The following is a 20,721-nucleotide window of genomic DNA, read 5'->3' on the forward strand; positions in this document are numbered from 1 at the left end:
GTGAAGAGATTGCTTGGTACTTTGCAAATAACCTGTCTTCTCTTCTCTGGAGATTCACTGGAATAATTCAGTCTGAGGAATAGCTTCTTGAAAATTTAGTCAAAATGAAGAGGGATAAAGCTAAACAAATAACAGGATTTTTAAAGGAAAGGATTGATGGGACTAGATAGATAAATTTTTTTATCATAGACATTTTAACTTGATCAATAAATTAACCCATTAATCAAGGAAGCCATACTATGCTTACTATACCCCTTCATGCTCATTTCCAGTAACAGGTCTCTGACTTGGATGACTTGAGATCAACCCTTGCCTTGTCCACAGTTCTTGTGAGTGCTCTGTGCTTGTGTCTCTGCTCCTGGTCTTCTGCCTCTGACCCTATCTTTTGAATGTTGCCTGTACTTCTAGATCCCCCAATATGTAAAGGGCTGAGCCTGAATTTAAGGTCTGAAGCTGAGGCCCCTGTTATTTGCTGTCAGTCCCTCTCGTTATGGCTTGGGTGGACATTTGTATCTTGCCCACTAGTTGGCATAGCAGTGTACTGTCCCCATCTGCATGTCTCTGTCAGAAAACTAGATATCTGTTGTAGGTCTCCCACTGTTGTTACTTGGATTTCTTTTTTCCCTTTGTGCCTATTCTCTCAAGTCTGGTCTCCAGAGTCTGGCTTTCATCAGTTCTTGAAAAAGTCCTGTAAGTCAATTGAGCCCTTTGACAGATCTTTCGAGGGAAGGTTTGGACCTTCTTTCTACAATATCATCAAAATTATGGCACTGTCCAGACAAAAGAAGTAGATCAAAAGCATTCTTGGTAGATTTATTGCAGGTAATCGAATCTTGAGTCTAACTGAAAAGTAGCACATTCCTTTCCAGTGGCAACTTGACAAGGCTAGTTGGGAGAGGTGAAAGAGGAAAGGATGAATTAGTCTGTGGCAAGCAATGGTCACAGTTAATGTCAGGATCCCTTTTTCATTTGCAATGAACTGTCAGTACCTCCAGGGATTGTACTGTCTTATTTCTCTTCTGAGGAAGAGAAACTGATGAAACTGAGAGTTTTTGCTGATGCACAGAGGCCAATTTCTGCTCCCACATTCCTCCTAACTGTCATCTCTGACAGAATTATGAGCCAGAGTGTAAGCTCTGCAGTGATCCTGACCTGTAGAACTGGAGCTTTGGAAGCAAGTGTGAGGGCATTGTGATGGAGTTGGATGACTGGTTAGGCAGAGGCTGGACTTTCTCTTTTTATAAGATACACACTACAGAATTGCTTTTTAGAGTCAGAATCCTTGGTCTGTGATCAGAATCCCTGGGTATATGTATTTTCCCTCCTGGTAGATAGATAAAAATCAGTTTCACTATTGCACATGAATATTGCCCAAACCTGAGTCTCTGGATCCAGCCTTTCACACCTGCATTTTCCATTATTTATCATCTATGCTTACTCTAATGTCTCACTATTACCTCAAACTCTGTTCACTCAAAACTGAACCTGGCAACCTTCCCTTCTCATAAATCATTTCTATCTTCCAAAGACTCCCTACTCGCCTATGAATATAACTACTTATTCAGCTGTCTAAGTAAAAAATTTTGAGACTGACCACTTCTCAGTCCCACATAGTATGTCTTTTTATTAAACAATTCTCATTAGGTATTCCTTTTACCTACTTTTTAAATTATATTTCATGTCTGAACTTTTGTCACCTCACTCATTAATCATTATGAGGTCCTCTGCCCCTTTTTGCTACCTTTAATCAGTTCTTTCTCCATTTTGTCAATGATAGCTTAAATCAGCTAAGAATATCACTTGGTTCATGTTAACCCTATCTGTGCAATGTTTATTGTATCTTACCTTACACATCAAATTTTAAAGATCTGCTTATATTGGCTATATGCTATTATCATCCAACTCACCACCATCCTTCCAACAACAGCCATGCTACCTGCTGGGATGGCCAGGCTTCCCACTCCCCTTCATTTAGCAGTGCTCTGTCCACTCACAATTTCCCCTTCTTTATTCTGCTTGTTCTGAGGTCAATAAAAAATCTTACCTCTCCTTGAATCCTTATCTGATAACTCTGTGTCTTAATGCTCTACTCCTTCTCCAATCTTCTGATGCCTTTACTATTACCTTTTTCATCTATGTGAGTGAAGTCCTGATTCTACTAGATCCTACTAGATTCTTTAAGGACATAATGTGTTATAAATTACTTTGTCTTCACCTGGAACTACCCACCTGCCAGTACTCAATATATCTTATTTATTGACCAGCATCAGACAACTCAGACACATTGGGCTTGAATTTTTATGTTTCTTGCCTTTTAAAAATATTGATCACATTGATAAAATAATCAGATTTAAATGATTTAGGGTCAAAGACTATTATAAAGGCTCTCAAAGATGTAAATAATAGGACACTGATATTAGAGTAGGGGTTTCATTTGATTTGGCTGAGAATGTGTGTCTAGGTGATAAGCAGGACCCTCAGAAAAACCTTCAATGGGAATGGAATTTCTAACAACCATGTAATAAATTTTTCTTTTCAGGCAAAATATGGGGCAATAGATTGTTTCAAGGTCACTGCACCCATGATCAGTATATTCTTTTCTCAATGGCATGCATATAAGCTTTTAGATCAGTGAATTACATACACAGACTGCTTAGGATTTTTGCAATAGGCGTAGTCCCTAAAAAATCAGGCAGATATTGGACTCTCGTATCCCAAAGGAAACAAAGAAAGTTATTGCAAGATTTTATAAGTAGCAGTTAATTGGATTGGAAGGGGCTTATGATTAAACTTCAGCACTTGAGACAGCATCTGTCCCAGGGAACTTATTAAAATATAAGAATTGCCCAACTCAGTTATTAGCCATATGTAGCTATTAAACAATTGAAATGTGGCCAGTCAAACTAGATTTTGATGACTTAACATGAAAATGAAAACATGTATTATTCATATCATATTGATACTACTTTGGATATTTTTGGTTAAAGAGTATTGAACTCAGTTTCATTTGTTTCTTTTCTTTTTTTTTACTATTTTTAATATGGCTACTAAAGAATTAAAAATTTTAAAATGAGGCTCTTATTCTATTTCAGTTGGGTGGTATTGAGTGTAGTGTTCCTTCCTGTTTGCTAGTGTAGAATTCTGGAAATTCTTGGTCAGTGCTGACTGGGAAGCCCTCTCTGTTTCCCGCTCCTCTTATGAAATGCTACATCAGTTTAGCTCCATAGCCTAGGATGTTTAGAAGATTTGTATGTTTCTATGCTTCAGTACCTCAGAATGTGACAGTATTTCAAGATAGAGCTTTTCAAGAAGAGATTAAGTAAAAATGAGGCCGTATGGTTGTATTTTAACCCAATCTGACTAGTGTCCATATAAGAAGGGAAAATTTGGATACACAAAGAGACACCAAGGATACAAGAACACTAGGATGTGAGGACACGGAGGTCATCAGCAAGCCAAGAAGAGAAGCCTCAGGAGACACCAACTCTGTGGACACCTCAATCTTGAACTTCCAGATTTCAGAACTGTGACAAAAGGAATTTCTCTTTTTAAGGCAGACTGTGGTATTATGACAGCCCTCTCCTGCTAACACAGTCTCTTAATATTCAAAATATCAAATTCAGTCTTGTTCATAAAATGGAAGGATAGGATGAACCTAATAACTTTGTGAAGAGCAAATGTGATTTAAGACAATGTAAACACAAACACTTTATTATTTTTATTTTTTATCATTTTTTGTGGTACTGGGGCTTGAACTCAGGGCCTACACCTTGAGCCACTCCACCAGCCCTTTTTTATGATGGGTTTTCTTGTGTTAGGGTCTCTCAAATTATTTGCCTAGGGCTGGCTTTGAACCACCATCCTCCTGATCTCTGCCTCCTGATCTCTGCTAGGATTTCAGGTGTGAGCTGGCTATAACAAACATTTTATATAATGCAGAGGTCAGGTAGATGGTGGTGGTAAAACTTCTCCTAGTTATCACTTGCTATTTCTCTAAGTGACATTTTAAATCTCACTTCTTCAATATTTTCATGTTTCAAAGTGTCTAATTTTCTTTTGTTTAAAATAATTTCACAGTTGGATGTGGTGAGTCATGCCTATGATCCTAGCACTAGGGAAGTTGAAATAAGAGGATCTTGAGTTCAAGGCCAGCCTGGGTTACACGTGTCTCAAAAGACAAAATAAAACAAAAATTTAGAGTCCATGACATTTGATATATAAAGGACTATGTACATGGTAAAGGGGACACAGTAGTTTTATAAATAGTGTGTTATGGACACAAGACTGCTTGCTTTTAAATACTCCACAAGCTTTCTAACATGTCTGGTGCTATCTTCAGCTATCAGGCCTTCTCCGTTTCCATTTCTTCTCTCCCCTTCGATGACTCTCCAGGTTTGGATTGGGAATTCAATCTAATTTTATATTAAAATCAAGTACCATGCACAGAACATGTGTGGAATGGAAGACTGTAATGCCATCGCTACCATTTAATTTAGATTGGATTATGAGAGGCTCAAGCGGTTGCCTCTCCAGGGAGTGAAAGTGACCTTCTGTGAAGTTTGAGCTAATGTCTGATTCTTATTTTGTGCTCTGGCAGCAAATCTCTTCTTTTTCTCAGGAATTCCATAGGGAACCGTCAGGTGCAATATCTAGCCTTGGAGCAGAATGCAATATATTTATTGTCTAAATCCCTTTTTCTCTGCTGGTTATTATATTGTTTCTTAATGTGACCTGTTGATGTAACTGTATATTGAATGGTGTTTATGAAGCCATGGTTATATCCATAGGACCAGCAGGTTTTTCTCTCTGTAAATTTTATAACCTCTAAGTTTGGTGAGTCATTTCACAAATATGCAACACTGGTAATAAGGGGAATTCATTAGAAAAACACTGTAAAATCATCTTAATTCATGAACAACATGACAAAAATCTATTTTCAATCTTCAGCCTCAGCAAAGAGATTTTCTAGAATTTTCTTCATATAGAAAGATACAAATTAGGAGTCTTATCATATATGTTATAGTAAGTGTTTAAATTCTTGATTTTCCTAAAGTCAAGCTGTCCTACCTTAAGTAGTGTAAGTCATATAACTTATACTTAGCTTCCCCAAAGAAAACATCTGGAACTTAACCAATGAAGACTGAGCAAACTACAATCAAATCAGTAGAAAATTCTGCAAAAAAAAAGCACTAGTTAGAAGGAAAAACCAAAAACAAGGTGTAGAGAAATTATTCAGTTAAGAACAATATACAGGTTCTGCCTGGAAGTGAGTGGAGGAGGGGGGGAGATGGTAAGGGAGGGTAGCAAGGGGAGAAATGACCCAAACAATGTATGCACATGTGAATAAATGAATAATTAAAAAAAGAACAATATGCAATAAACAATAAAATAGAAGGAATAGTTTTTATTAAAAAAACAGAAGCCTTTGCCATGTCTGTGGTTTATTAGGCCTTTTCTTATTGACTTAGGGAGATTCTTTTCCTAAATATTTGTAATCAGTAATTTAAATGTGTTAAAATAATTCTGGGGAATGCAAAACACATTCTGGCAGATACTTAGTATCTGAAAATTCATTAGATTATAAATAGGCCTTTTTCAGATACAAATCATTCACTTCTTAGGAAGTAGACATAACTCATTCTTACTATTTTTTTGTTTATATAAATTATTAGTTTATATTAATTGTATAAGCAATGGGATTTATATATTTCCATACACACATAATATATTTTGATCATATCCACCACTCCATTACTCCCTCTTGTCCCATTATCACCCTCCCACTAAATCCCTTCCTTCCTAAGTGGTTCCCTATAACTTCTGGTATAATATTTTATTTAGTTACAAAATTTGCTAATGTCCTTTGTATATCTCTTTTATGTACATGAGTCTCTGGTACTCATTTTCCTTTCACATCTTGGGATGTGTCTTATTCACTTCCAAGCCACATAGTACAGTTTCATAATTTTTCCTCAATTAGTGGGCAGTACATGGTCATTATGGTACTATAATTCAGCTTCCTTCCTACCTATTATTATCAAAATCAATATATCACATTCCAAGTATAGGTCAAATGCCAGTATTTTCCTGTAGTTCATGTCACGTATACGTTTGGAAAGATAAACTATGAGCAAGTTCTCTAAAATATCCTATCTGTTCATCTAAAAACACCTCAACTTTGATAAGGTAAATTACTCAACATATGTTAATTTATTAACTTAAATGGTCTGTGAAATAACATTTAGGTAATAATAGTAAGATACCCCATCAAACTTAAAACTGAAATGTATGTGGTATGCACACATATATTTATATTTTTGTATGTTTGGAACACAACAAGTGAACTAATGCCTCAATGACAACAATTTCATTAAAAGCTGGCTACTCTGATTCAAGGACAGACTCTACCAATAAATGAGTTATTGCTCTTCCTATGATGAATTTCTCTTGGAATGTAATGAAATATTAATGGTAGACAGAGAATCATGCTGTTGATGTTAAATTAATATGTAACATGTTAGTGAGATAATCCATAAATTTTTGGGGCTCTAGAAGAAAATACATAACATGTAGGAGGAAGCTGAACAAAAAAAGTATACATAAGAAGGAAATGATAATGGTAAAGAGAGAATTTTAAATTTAATTTCCCAGGTAAAATGTAGTCAACCATGGTTTCATGTGGACTCCTTTACTTAAGAACGTGAATACTGAGCATAAAAAAGAGAGAATGGCTTCTATGGATTTGAAAATTGGAGCAGCCTTCCTTTTCCGGATGTTCTTTGGAATTCTATATTTCTTATGGCTTAATAATAAATAGCATGGCTTGCATCCCCTTCTGTGAGTTATTGGGTGGGGGTATAGGTTTAGCTACTCAAGTAACTTCTAGATTAACAGAATTTTTCACAGAAAGTTCTCATTTAACGTTACTTACTGACTTCCTCCTTTTTCATGGTTCCAGGAATATATGTATTTATTTTGCAATTTTACTTGGTTAGGAGATATAGATCACAAAATTTTGAAGAAAAAAACCACTAACTATTTTTCATTTGTATCATTAATCTTATTGCCTTTACTTGGAACTCAGGTTGAACTGAATCCTAAAACTTGAAAGAACATAAACTATTTTAGCTCACATTTCCATTGTATAGATAGAAAACTGAAATCTAGAGGGAGAGAGTCACTCTCCTAAGACAACACAATTTGTGACAGCAAGAACTGGGATCCAAACATTCACACTCCTAAGTAAGGGGCCTTCTCACTACACTTGGCTAACTTCTAAAAATGGGGGTGTTTTCTATTCATTTCTGTAAATCTTGGGATGACAAGGTTTCCCGACAATTTGCAGGAGACCAACTTTTCCAGAGCGGGCAGTTGTTTATGCATTTAAATCACTCCTAGATTTTATAGCCACTGCCCTATGAGGCCACCATTCAAGTTCCTCCAATATGTTGAAGAGAATAAGGCACCTGCAAAGGATAAAGTCACTGTGTAGTGGGCAGGAGAAATGCTTTTAAAGAAGTGCTATCATGATGTGGCAAGGCTGGGAGGTGGGCTACAGAAGTTAGGAGACATGTTGGCTTCTCTCAGGTGCAGAATGACATAGGACCATGATGTGGTTGTTACTGGAAACCTAAAGCAGAAAGGAATACTTGTGGGACTGTTGGCCATGAAGGTCTGTGACAGGAATAACAGCATGGATGTTATATTCTTCTTCAGTACTAAAGAACATGTATGTGTTTATCTTTCAAGAAGTCATCAGAAGAGACCTTCTATGAGAGGCCACTTCTCTCCCTTCCACCTTCTCATTTGCTATCTCATTCACACCCACATCTCTGTCTTTCACCATCTTAGTGAAGATCTATCCAGTTCCCCCTAACCCTCTCCTGGGTCCCATCTCTTCTGGCCAAATCAGTAGCATCATACCAACCTCTCATTACCCTTTCCCATTGATTTTCTCTGCTCTATTTATCCATTTTGATTAGCCTATAGTCAAACCCCTTCCATTCACTTAAAGGAAAAAGGAAAAAGTAAATAAAAACTCTTTTCTTTCAGCTCCTGCTCATTTACTCTCTTTTCCTTTACAATAAAGCTCCTCAAAAACTTCAACAGTCCAGATATTTGGGTTTTTCTCTTGAATTCTCCTTAAACCCATTTAGATTTTTTTTTTCTGTCATTACTCTCCCATCTGATTTTGAGCCTCTCCTCAAAATCTCCAGTGTTTTCTGGGTGGCTCAGATAGGTGGTACATCCTCATTCCTCATCTTACCTGACTTATTCTTGGGAGTGGCAAGGTACCCACCAAGGCTCTTTCCTTGCTTAGCTCCTGGGACACCATGTTTCTTGTGTTCCTTTCTTACCTACTGGCTGCTCTTTCTCTTTTTCTTGTCACCTGTACTTTTTAAAGTTAAGAGTGGCCCAAGGCTTAGTCCATGAACAGCACTTTTTTTCCTTTATTCATTCCTTAATAACTTCATTGTCTATTTCCTGACTGCTCTTAAATTTCTATTTCCAGACCTGATATCTCCTCTGAATGCAAGCTCCTTGATCTAACAGCCTCTTCAGTACAGTCACTCCTCTTTAATGATAGGTACCATCAAAGGTTGACTGATCTTCTGATCTTTCTTCCATAGTCTCCTCCAATTCAATAAATCACACCTCAGGCATTTCAGTTACTCAGGCCCCAGATCTCAATGCCTCCCTAGACTTCTTTTGCTCATTCATAAGCAGCATCTGAATCCATTGGCCAATTCTCTGTTCTACCTTCCAAATAAATTTTGGATATGACCACTTTTCACTACCTCCAAAACAACCAACCTGATACAAGAAAGTAACTTCTCTTCTGGATAGAGACAATGGTCTCCTCAATTTAAGGAGACTATATAATTCATCAAAAGTATCCAAACTAGAATGCATTGGGGAAGGAAAGGATTGTTAAATAGGATACTAGCTGTTAGCTGATCCACAACAGGTATAAATCAGTACTGTAAACAAGACATATGGTGATTTTACCTAACTGGATTCCTGTGTCTGTCCTCATTCCTAAGCAATCTATTCCCACAGAGGGATTCTGTGAAATGTGTCAGATGACATGACTGTGATTAAACCATCCTATGTGGTATCCTCTCACTCAGAAGAATACACCTTTCAAAGACCTTATGTGATCTGTTCCCTTATTAACCTCTGCCCCTGTACCTATTACTCTTCTCCTTTGTTGATTCCACTCTGGACACCAAGACTATTTTTTTTTTGAAATTGTCAGGCAGACTGCAGCTTATGGAATGTTTCACTTGTGGTTCCCTCTGCCCACCTTACCACCTTCTACCTGAACTCATCTTACTTTTTTCACTACCACCAGACTTGGATCCAAATGTTACTTTCACAGTGGTGCTTAGTCTACAAAAATTTCACCCTAACTCTATACCACTTTGCATCCTCCTTTCCTGCTTCATTTTTCTCCATAATACAACACCATTTAGCATGTCTGTAGCTATGCTTATTATCACTTTTCCTCCACTAGAATGATACTAAAAAGTTCCATTTGTTTTGATCATTTTTGTATCCTCAGAACTTTCTTTCACATCCATCCATCCATCTAGCCGTATTTTTTTCTTTCTTTCTGCTACATGGATACTATTTTTTCACATTCTCATCTTATTTAACTCTTTCCTTTTTGGTGGGGAAGGATAAACAGGATAACACATTAGTCACATACTAGGAGAGGATATAAGGAGAGTGAGGGAAGGGAGAGGATTTTTAGATTTCACTTAGCTATGACTCACAAAACTAAAGTCATTTCTTACCAAAAATAAGGACTGCATGTATTAAAACAACTGTTTCCCAAATTCTAAACCCAATGGCTTCCACAAAATAATAAACAAATGTTCTCAAGTAGGAGAGAGACACAGGGGCAGAACAGAGTAATAAGCTAAGATTTATTTTATAAGGTCATGCATTACATTTCACCACTGTCCACAATTATTTGTAATCTACTGATGAGAGAGAGAGAGAGAGAGAAAATCTAATACTGCCCAAATTCCTCACATCACAAATTATTTTGATTCTTTTCTATGGCCAAATTACATATTTTTAAATTTTCCTTATTTATATGGTAGTTTTCATGACTGGAATTAAGAAAAATCAAGTCAATGTCCTAATATTGAATTTCATAAAAGGGAACAGGAAGCCACAGAGTGGGTGTGAGTTTCCTCCCATTTACCATAAGTGTTACTAAGAAAATGAAGGTAGAAAAAAATGCACCCCAATCTTAGAAAACATAAGCAGAAGATGGGTAAAAAGAACTGATTACTGTTTCTAGACCCAGGCTAAAGTCTGTCCAGTCTCTCTAGACTCCATCTTGCTGGATGGAGAGTGCTACATTAGTTATTTTCACATTCTTTCCTAGAATGTAAGCTATGTGATTCTTGATCCTGAGCCTCCCTGAACACATCTGTGGTCAACACAAAGCAGAAGTTTTGCAATGGAGGTAGGCAAATGCTATGTTTGGTTGCCTCTGATCTCATTGACTGTTCTCTCCCACTCCATCTTGCTGGCTTCACCTTTGCTCAGCCTTTAAGTACTGCAGCATTTCTCCCAGCCTAGATCCAGGGCCTCCCTTCCCATCACTGTTTCTGCATACTACTTGGTGATCTCTTCCAGAAACTCCATAATTTATATTTCCAGTCCAGAAATTATCCCCTGATTTCCAGACACATATGTCAATAATCTCCTTACTTGATACCTGAGCTTTGATGTCCTATGGTCATCTCAAATTTTTTATGTCCACGGAAGAACCCTTGATTTCTGCTTTACCCTAGATTTACTTCTCCCTAGTTTTGTGTCTTTTTCAAGCTCTGTGAATTGCACCACCATCCACCCGAGTTGCTCAAGAGCCAAACTTAGGAGTCATTCTTACTTTCTCTTTCTCCCATTTCTTCCCTCTGACCTAACAGAAAGTCTTCAAATGTGGCATTTCTCCTCAACTCCATTACAAACATGTTAATCAGGTTATCTTATTTCTCATAGGACTAATTTGAATTAAAATATTGTTTTCTCAACTAGGACAAATAACTCATTAATTGGCCCTTCTTCTTGTTTACTTAATAAGTCAAGTCACCAGAGGGATTGTTTTAAGTGTAAGTAAGATTACTTATTTTAAGTTCTTTAAATGGCTTCTCATTGCTCTGAAAATAAAATTCTACTTCCATGCCTTAGCAGACCTACACAATCTAGCCTCTACCTGGCATTCTATACCAACCTACTTTCAGTTTCTTTACTATTCAGACTTCAGTCCCCATGGCTCTGTAAAAGAAAGTTTTTACCACAGACTTTTCATGTGGGCTCACAAATTAACTAAAAGCAGTAGAAAAGCCTAGCATCTCTGTCTCCATTTTGGAATGGATTTTTTTTTTTTTTTGGTGTTGCTGGGGTTTGATCTCAGGTCCTCACATTTGCTAGGCATATGCTTTACCACTTGAGCCACTACACCAGCCCTCTGTCTCCATTTTGTATATCTTTTGCTCTGAGCCATTCGCCTTGTAGCCACTGAAACTGAAATTACCCAATGAAAGGAGCCACAGAGCTTCACAGGACAGACCGGCTTCTAAATGAGGACAATTACCTGTGATGATATGATGAGGCTGCACCCTGGAGCAGGAGTAATTATCTCATGTGAATCCAATTGCTCCCCTCAAGTGATGACAGTGATAGCAACTTCTCTGGAACCTCTTGCAGAACCAGAACTGAGACAATGATAAAAGAGGACACACTTTGCCCAGGACTGTTTAATTGGGCATATCTCTAGCCCCTTGCCCCAGTTGTTCTCTATTTAAACCTGAAGTTCATGCCAGTACCCTGAAATGGTCTAGTGTGCTTACTTTGCATGTTCCTGCACTATGTCCAGGCAGCACAATAAACCTCCATTCTCTCCCCTTCATCATTTTATTTGGTATGTTGGGGCATCATTTTATTTGGTATGTTGGGGCAAGTGGCTGGACCTGACATGTGGAAAACCTAGAATTGGGTCTGGGCCCTAAAACTTTGGTTTCAGCTTTGGCAAGCCGTGTTAGGAGAAAATGAGCCTTTTAGATGTAGGCCACTTCCAGCTAGTTAATCCCGATGGAAAGAAAGACAAAATGGTTTCTCAAAGTTGCTAGAATTATTTTTATTCCAGGGACTGTTTCTTATTTTTTTCACTTTGGCCAGCATCAGCCTCTTTTTACCATCATTTGTTGAGGGAGAGCAATGAATATTTGGACGTCTCACCCTTGGTAAAGTTTTCTCTCAAGGCCTTCCCTCCCTCTTTCCTGATGTCTGGGAGCTCTTTGGAGCCTTTTGGGGTTTACCTGAACTATTTGGGCTTTTGCTTTTTGTCTGATATGGAAATTTGGATCCCTTAGTTGGAGACTCCTATGAGCATTTGGGTCCATTTGAACCAATTTGGGCTTCTGCTGTTTGTGCAAGGAAGTTTGGAATCTAACTTTGTGTTGGCACCTAGCAGGGAAGAGATGTAAAGTACATAGAGGAACCAGATTTGCTTAAGAATCAAAGCATGAAGTCTATCTTGGAAGAATTCTAGCTTGTCTACAAAGAAAAAAAAGACAAAAAGATGATGATTTGTCTAAGTGTACCCTAAGTTAATGTAATTGTTTTTATGTATCCTTTTGTTTTTGTCTGTTAGTCTGTGTCTATCATGATTGACTTAATGGAGGCTAAAATTTTGATGGCTGTAGCAACAGTCCTGTTAAGAGATTTACTCTTGCTTCAACCCTCAACATAAAACTCTAACAAAATGAATCTTAAAAGAACAACATTGGGCACAACTTAATCTGTTCCTGTAATTCCTAGAAATAACTAAGTAGTGTATCTTTAGCCATTTCATTTTTTAGTTCATTTTATGCCTGTTTAAATTGGTATTTTTTGCTATGCCTAACTTAAAACATTTTTGTGTATTGTGCGAATGTGTGAACATATTTAGAAAGATTCATACACTGCCATTGTAGTTAATGTACAGGCACTCTCGGCTCTGCTATCTCTCTTTTTTTCCCTCTTTTCTCTTCTGTTGCCATTTCTATGAAAACTAGTTATCCATAGTTCTTATCTCAAAAAGTCTAACTAAAATGCAGGCATTCATATTTGACTCTCAAACTTAGGACAGAAGAAATAAATGATATCATGCGCAATAAACTTAATTTGTTTCATGCTGTTGTAAGTGTAATTTGGGTTCACCTTTCTTTTGCAATATATATGGGTTTATTAAATATTTTTGCATATTGTTATTATATAGATAAGCAGTTTGAGATTGCTTTCTTTCTGGGTCTTCGTTAAAATATAAGGTTACTAAAGAAGGTTTTATTTTATTAAAAAAACAAACAATTTTGTCTATGTTCAAACATTTCGTGAAAGTTATTTCAAAATGCAAATTAAAAGAAAAGAGACAGAAAATATACCAGCAAGTAGGAAAGATAAAAGAAGGTATGGGAACATATTTTTAGAGAAGGAAGTTAAATGGAAAAGGAGATGCTTTGGATGAGAAAAAATTTTGTAGAAGAAGCTTATTCCTTAAGGATTGTTTCAAGATGGAAAAGGAAGGATAGGACAAAGGCTGAAAGGCTCAGAAAAGTTGCACTGTCTATGATTAGGATTTAAGAAGTACATTAAAGGTGGAGCTTATGAAAAATTCATGTGTGTGATTAAGGTAAATCTGTTAAAAGTTATCTAAGAATATCCTAAGACAAAATTTTAATGCACTGTTGCAAATCTAGAACATAATTCTCTGTTTATAATAACAAGGCTATCTTGGTAAAGATACTGTTCTGCTCTTAGCAATATTTGCAAAAAAAACTGGCTTAAAAGGACAGATTTTGCATTTTATCAAGATAATTGTGTTTTTTGATGATTTTGTCAGACATTTGACTACATAGGAACCTGAGTCAGAGTTCATGTAAGTATCCATGAAGACTTTATGTCAAAATCTAGATGACCACTGTGTAACTGTGGTTAAGCAAATGTTATTTTAAGTGAATCTAATATGTGAAACACCATTTTTGACTAGAAATATGAGGAACTGTGTGTCTGAACTTGATCTGAGCATTGTGCAAATGTTTGCAGAATTAAAAATGTGTAAATTTAATATATGTAAAATGATCAACAAGTGCTCTCTTTTGTACAAAATGCATTGTACCTAAACGTTCAACATAGAGAATGGTCAATAAATTTTTCAGCATTTCTGCTGTTTGAAATCAATTCTATCCAGATGAACAAAAATATGCTATTTGGAAACTCCTGTTATTTAAAACCTGGTCTACATTTATTTGTCTTAAATAAATGAGTGTTAATGTACATATGAAATTGACTTATACATTAGGAAATAAGTCTATTTGGGTTCAATGGCATGATTCCCCTAACTTATAAGAGATAGAAACTTTTTTTGGTTAGTGCTGCACACTATTATCTTACTTAGCCAAAGATTTAAAATTTTACTCCAAAAGTAAATGCCAAATTCATATATAAAATGTCCATGTGACTATGATGCTACTTCTTGCTGGCTTTATTTGGATGTTAAATGTATTTATGTGCCCCACATTTATAAATCTTTCAAAATGCAAAATTTAGGCAAACACTTTACCAAGCTGATGTCCTCCAAATTGAAATTGTTAGTGATGACAGTCTTTTGCAAGCTTGTGTGTTCTTGTGTTTCTAATTATATCATGACTACTATCTATAAGAAAAGATAATTAGACAAGCCCAAACACTGCACTCCAAACAGTACCACTGGAATAATTAGAAGGGCTGGGCACCTTAAATCAACTAAAAAATACAGTTGAAAGCCACTGCAGCAGATTGGAACAGTGGAGGACAGAATTTCAGGGCTTGAAAACAAAATATATACTACAAAACAAGAGACTCCTTAGGCAAAAGACTCAAGGGCTATGCAAGGAACATGCAAGAACTCTGAGACTCCATCAAAAGACCAAACCTGCAAATCATGGTTTTGCATGAAGGAGTACAAGTGAAAAGTATATGTAATATATTTTTTAAAATGTACCAGAAAATTTCCCAAATCTCGAGAAAGAGATGCCATTCAAGTACAGGAAGCCTCTAGGACACCAAACAGACATGATCAAGATAGAACCTCTCCACGGCATATTATAGTTAAAACAATTAGCACAGAGAATAAAGAAAAAATATTGAAGGCTTTAAGAGAGAAAAATCAAATAGCATATAAAGGTAAACTCATCAAAATAATAGAAGATTTTTCAACATAAACCTTAAAAGGATATAGAGTGAGGTATTTGGAGAACTGAAAGAAAACAGCTTCAGTCCTAGGATACTCTACCCAGCAAAGCTATCATTCAAAATTGAAGCAGGAATAAAAATCTTACATAATAAACAGAAATTAAAACAATACATGACCACTAAACTACCACTATAGGAATACTACACACAAAAGATGAAAACAAACATAACCATGAAAGGATGGGAATTATTAAACCTCAGAGAAGACCAAATAAGTAATCAGAGAGCAGCACAGAATTAGTTCCATGCACACAAACCCTTTTACAACAAGAACAACTAAATGGCAGGAATTACCACATACCTTGCAATATTAACACTGAATGTTAGTGAACTCAACTCCCCAATCAAAAGACACCAGTTGGCAAACTGGAATCAAAAGGAAGACCCAACAATCTGTTGTTTACAAGAAACCCACCTTATAGACAGAAACAAACATTGCCTTAGAGTGAAAGGGTGGAAGAAGATTTGCCAAGCTAATGGCCCCCCAAAACAGGCAGTAGTAGCAATATTTATATCAGGTAAAGTAGACTTCAAACCTAAATTAATCAGAAGAGACAAAGAAGGTCATTTCATACTAATAAAAGGAGTAATACAATAAGAAGAAATAACAATCAACACCCAACTTAATTAAACATACATTACTGGACATAAAAACACAAGTAGACCCCAACACAGTGGTGGTGGGAGACTGAAATACTCCTCTAGCACCAATAGATAGATCATTCAGACAAAAATTCAACAAAGAAACTCTAGAATTGAATGACACCATAGATCTAATGGACCTGACAGATGTCTACAGAGTATTCCATCCCTCAACAGCACAATACACATCCTTCTCAGCGACCCATGGAACCTTCTCCAAAATAAACCATATTTTAGATCACAAAGCAAGCATTAACATATATAAGAAAATTGAAATAATGCCCTGCATACTGTCTGGCCACAATTGAATAAAACTAGAATTCAACAATAAAAGAAACAGCAGAAAATACTCAACTGGAGGCTGAACAATATGTTGCTTTATGATGAGTGGGTTATTGAAGAAATAAGGGAAGAAATTTTTAAAATGGCTATATTACCAAAAGCAACCTACATTTTCAATGCAATTCCCATCAAAATTCCAATGACATTCATTACAGAGATTGAAAAATCCACCCTAAAATTCATTTGGAAGCACAAATGACCATGAATAGCCAAGGCAATACTGAGCAAAAATAACAACACCCCTCTTCAAACTCTACTACAGAGCCATAGCAATAAAAACAGCACTGTACTGGCATAAAAACAGACATGAAGACTAGTGGAACAGAATAGAAGACTCGGATATGAATTCACCCAACTATGCCCACCTGATTTTTGACAAAGGCACCAAAAAGCATACCATGGAGAATAGACAGATTCTTTAAAAAATGCTGCTGGGAAAACTAGATATCTGCCTGCAGAAAACTGAAACTAGATCCATGTTTGTCACCCTGTATAAGTATCAACTCAAAGTGGATTAATGATCTTAATATAGGACCTGAAACTTGATACCAGTGCAGGAAAAGTAGGGAATACACTGGAATAAATAGGCATAAGCAATGACTTCCTCAGTAGAACTCAATGGCCCTGCAACTAAGAGAAAGGATGGACAAATGGGACTACAGAAAATTAAAAGGCTTCAGCACAACAAAAGATATGGTCTCTAAATTGAAGAGGCTGCCCACAGAATGGGAGAAAATCTTTGCCAGTTATACATCTGACAAGGGTTTGATAACCAGAATATACAGAGACTCAAAAAACTAAACTCCCCAAAATTCAATGACCCAATGAAGAAATGAGCAAATGAACTGAACAGAGCTTTCTCAAAGGAAGAAATCCAAATGGCTAAAAGACACATGAAAAAATCCTCACCATCCCTGGCCGTAAAGGAAATGCAAATCAAAACCACATTAAGATTCCACCTCACTCCTGCAAGAATGGCTACCATCAAGAACACCACCACCAACAAATGTTGGCAAGGATGCGGGGGGACAAAGGAACCCTCATACACTGCTAGTTAGAATGCAAGCTAGTACATCCACTTTGGAAAACAATATGGAGGTTCCTTAAAAAACTAAAAATAGATCTGCCATATTGATCCAGCAATACCACTCCTAGGGATATATCTGAAAGAATGTGAGTCAGGTTATAACAAAGGCACCTGCACACCCATATTTATTGCAACACTATTTACAATAGCCAAGCTATGAAAACAGCCAAGATGCCCACTACTGATGAATGGATTAAGAAAATGTGGTATTTATATACAATGGAATTCCATCCAGCCAGAAAGAAGAATGAAATTTTGTCACTTGAAGGTAAATGGATGGGACTGGAGAACCTCATCTTAAGTGAAATTAGCCAGGCTCAGAGAGACAAAATCTGCATTTTTCTCTCAGATGAGGAATATAGACCTCATACAAATGTAATAATATTATGAAAAACAGGACACGCCAACAGGAGGTCATACACAAGAGGGGGAAGGTAAAAAAAGGAAGTTAAGGTGAATATGGTTGATGTACTCTCTATACAATAATGAATATAGAATTTTTAAGCCAGTTGAAACAATGATAAGAATGGAACTAAAGTAGAAAGAAGAAAAATAGAGGAAATGAACCAAATAGGGTTATAATACATACGTACATGGAAGTGCCACAAGGAGATTCCCTATGTAGCTATCTTGAACAAGCAAAAATGTCATTTCTTTTTCCTTTCTTTTATAAAATCAAAGAACAGAAGGTTGGAACAGGTCCTGCTTGGGTGGAAGGCAGTGGTTGACACCAGTGGGAAGGTGGAAGAGGGGGGAAAGGGTGCAAGAGGGTGAATATAGTGCAAATTCTGTGTACACATGAAGGTAAATGGAAAAAAGATACCTGTTGAAAATTTCTTGAATGGGTCCCCCCATAAAGGACCCATTCATTGTCCATTAAAGGAGAATAGTGGAGGGGGGTGAATTCAAATATGATATATTTGATATATTGTAAGAACCTTTGTAAATGCCACAGTGTACCCTCACCCAGCAAAACAATAAAATAAAATTAAAAAGCGTAATAAAAGGATTGGGCATTGGTCATCCAAAGGATACATCTGTAAACAAGTACATTCAACTTTACTTAAAAGATAAAATTAAATGGGGATTTATATATACCAATAACCAATTAATCACAAGATATATATGTAAAATCATTCTTCATGCTCTTATCTTTGAGAAAATAATGAGAGCTTAATGGTCTTGATATAATACTATAAATAATAATTATTATCCTAAAATTGTGTGCAATAAAAATAACTGTACTCTTTTGTCAACTGTTAAACTTCTTTCAAAATTCTATTATAAGTCTGTGTCATTCAGAGTGTTGGTTCTTCTCCAAAGCACTTACAATCAAATTCATGGAAAATGACTCTACTGAGTACTTATTTTTCAAACAAATTAGTTACATTAAATATTCATCCTCATTTGTCTCGTTTTGTATTTTCTTTATAAGGAATTGTGATGGCTATCTGTTGACAATCTGCAGAAGTACAATGTCTAATAATTGCAACATGAGCAGAATTTTTTTGATCACCTACAGACTAGAATTGAACTTAAAGAATAGAATCAAGGTTAGCCCAGCCTAAGAGCCACTCCTTCAAAAAGCCCTCAGTTGCTTAAATTTGTTCTTATTGGCACTTTCACCTAATCTGCCTGTCACGTCCCTCTGACAAGGGATCAAATCAGATCAAGTGGGATACAGTTCATTTCAGCCAGGAGGGACCATTAAAGCCAAACCATAGGGTAGTTAATTGGTGGATATCTTCAAAGATAAAACTGTTCAGGAACAAACAGTCCAGGAAAAAAAATGTTTAGAGAAGAGGGGAGGTTATCAGAATCCAAATGAAGTCACTTGTGGCAACCCTCAAAAGTGTTTAACAAACTAGGCACCAGTGGTTCATGCCTATAATCTTAGCTACTTGAGAAACTGAGATCAGGAGGATTACATTTCCGGGCAGGCTGGGCAAAACAGTTCACAAGACCACATCTCAACAGAAAGAAGCTGGGCATGGTGGTAAAGGCCTGTCATCCCAGCTATGGTGGGAAGTGAAAATAGGAGGATCGTGGTCCAGTCTGGCCTGGGCAAAAAGCAAGGCCCTATCTCCAAAATAACCAGAGCAAAAAGGGCTGGCAGAGTGCCTCAAGTAATAGACTGCCTGCCTAGCAAGCAAAACAATAGGTACCATTGAGAAGTTATTTGGAAAGAGTTCTTACACTTGGTATTGGCTCTAAAGGCAACTCTGACAGAAGACAAATTCAAAGCTTTGACAATAGCCTTTTATTTAAGTAGAGACAAAAATGACTATTCCTACTGATTCCAAACATCTTTTTTATTAGTCAATACTTGTAGAGTTACTTTAAAAGAGGATCTCTTACACAATTTATTTAATTGGATATCTTATGATCTTTCTCTTGTATTCCGCTTTATAATGGTGTTTCTAGTTTCAGGCTTAAACACTGGGTTCTTTTGACTCACATACTTCAGCTATTACAATTTGTCTCCTTCTCATGACTAGTGTTGCCCTAGTCAGTACAGTCTGACTGCCTGACAACTCTAATTCCTCGATATTGAGGAATGGTCAAGCATAAGGGGGGGCACATAGAAATTGATTTTTCTAAAATGTACAGACTCCTTACGTGGGCCCACAAATTAACTAAAAGTAGGAGAAGGCTTGCATGTGTCTCCATTTTGTATCTGTCTTTGCTCTGAGCTTTTCACCTTGTAATCCAGGAAAACAGGACTGAAAGGACAAAGAAAGGAACAGCAGACCTCATAGGACAGACTACCTCTAAATGAGGCTGCACCCTGAGCAGGATTAATTATCTTATGGGAACCAGATTGCTCCCTACAAGTTATGAAAGCAATAAGAACCTCTCTGGAAACTCCTTGCAGAATTAGAACTGAGATATGATGCTCTTGGCCACGCTGTGATTAGGATGGTTTAGCTATGCATACCTCTGCCACCCTATGCCAATTCTTCCTCTATTCAAACCTAAAGCTCATATCTGTATTCTGGAGAAGGGATTAAGTGCTGACTTTGCCCCTTCCTGTGGTGTGCCCATAACACAAAATAAATCTCATTCCTCTGCCCTTCACCATTACTTATCTCTTAATTTGATGTGTTGGGGTGAATGACTGGACCTGACATATGGAACTCCAGGAGTCTGGGCCTGGGGCCTAAAAACCTGATTTCACCACAGAGCTATTTTTTGACATGACCAATATATCTCATTCTTGTTTCTTTTCTTTAAGGTTGGAAAACTGATTCTCTTCTTAAAGGTGGCCCAGAATTCCTGGTAGATTACCTAAGACTAGAAGATGTGACTGGTTACTAGTGAAAACCATAGTCCTATGCAAACCAATGAGTTCTTGT

At 36.8% G+C, this 20,721-nt stretch overlaps 1 protein-coding gene across 3 annotated transcripts in view; it reads right to left on the minus strand.

Moving 5' to 3' along the window:
- Ptpro (protein tyrosine phosphatase receptor type O) overlaps positions 1-20,721 on the minus strand; it is a 233,533-nt gene that overhangs the window by 50,738 nt on the left and 162,074 nt on the right. The window lies entirely within an intron of this gene.

The sequence above is a fragment of the Castor canadensis genome, chromosome 6 (genome assembly GCF_047511655.1).
Source record: "Castor canadensis chromosome 6, mCasCan1.hap1v2, whole genome shotgun sequence".
Lineage (NCBI taxonomy): Eukaryota > Metazoa > Chordata > Mammalia > Rodentia > Castoridae > Castor > Castor canadensis.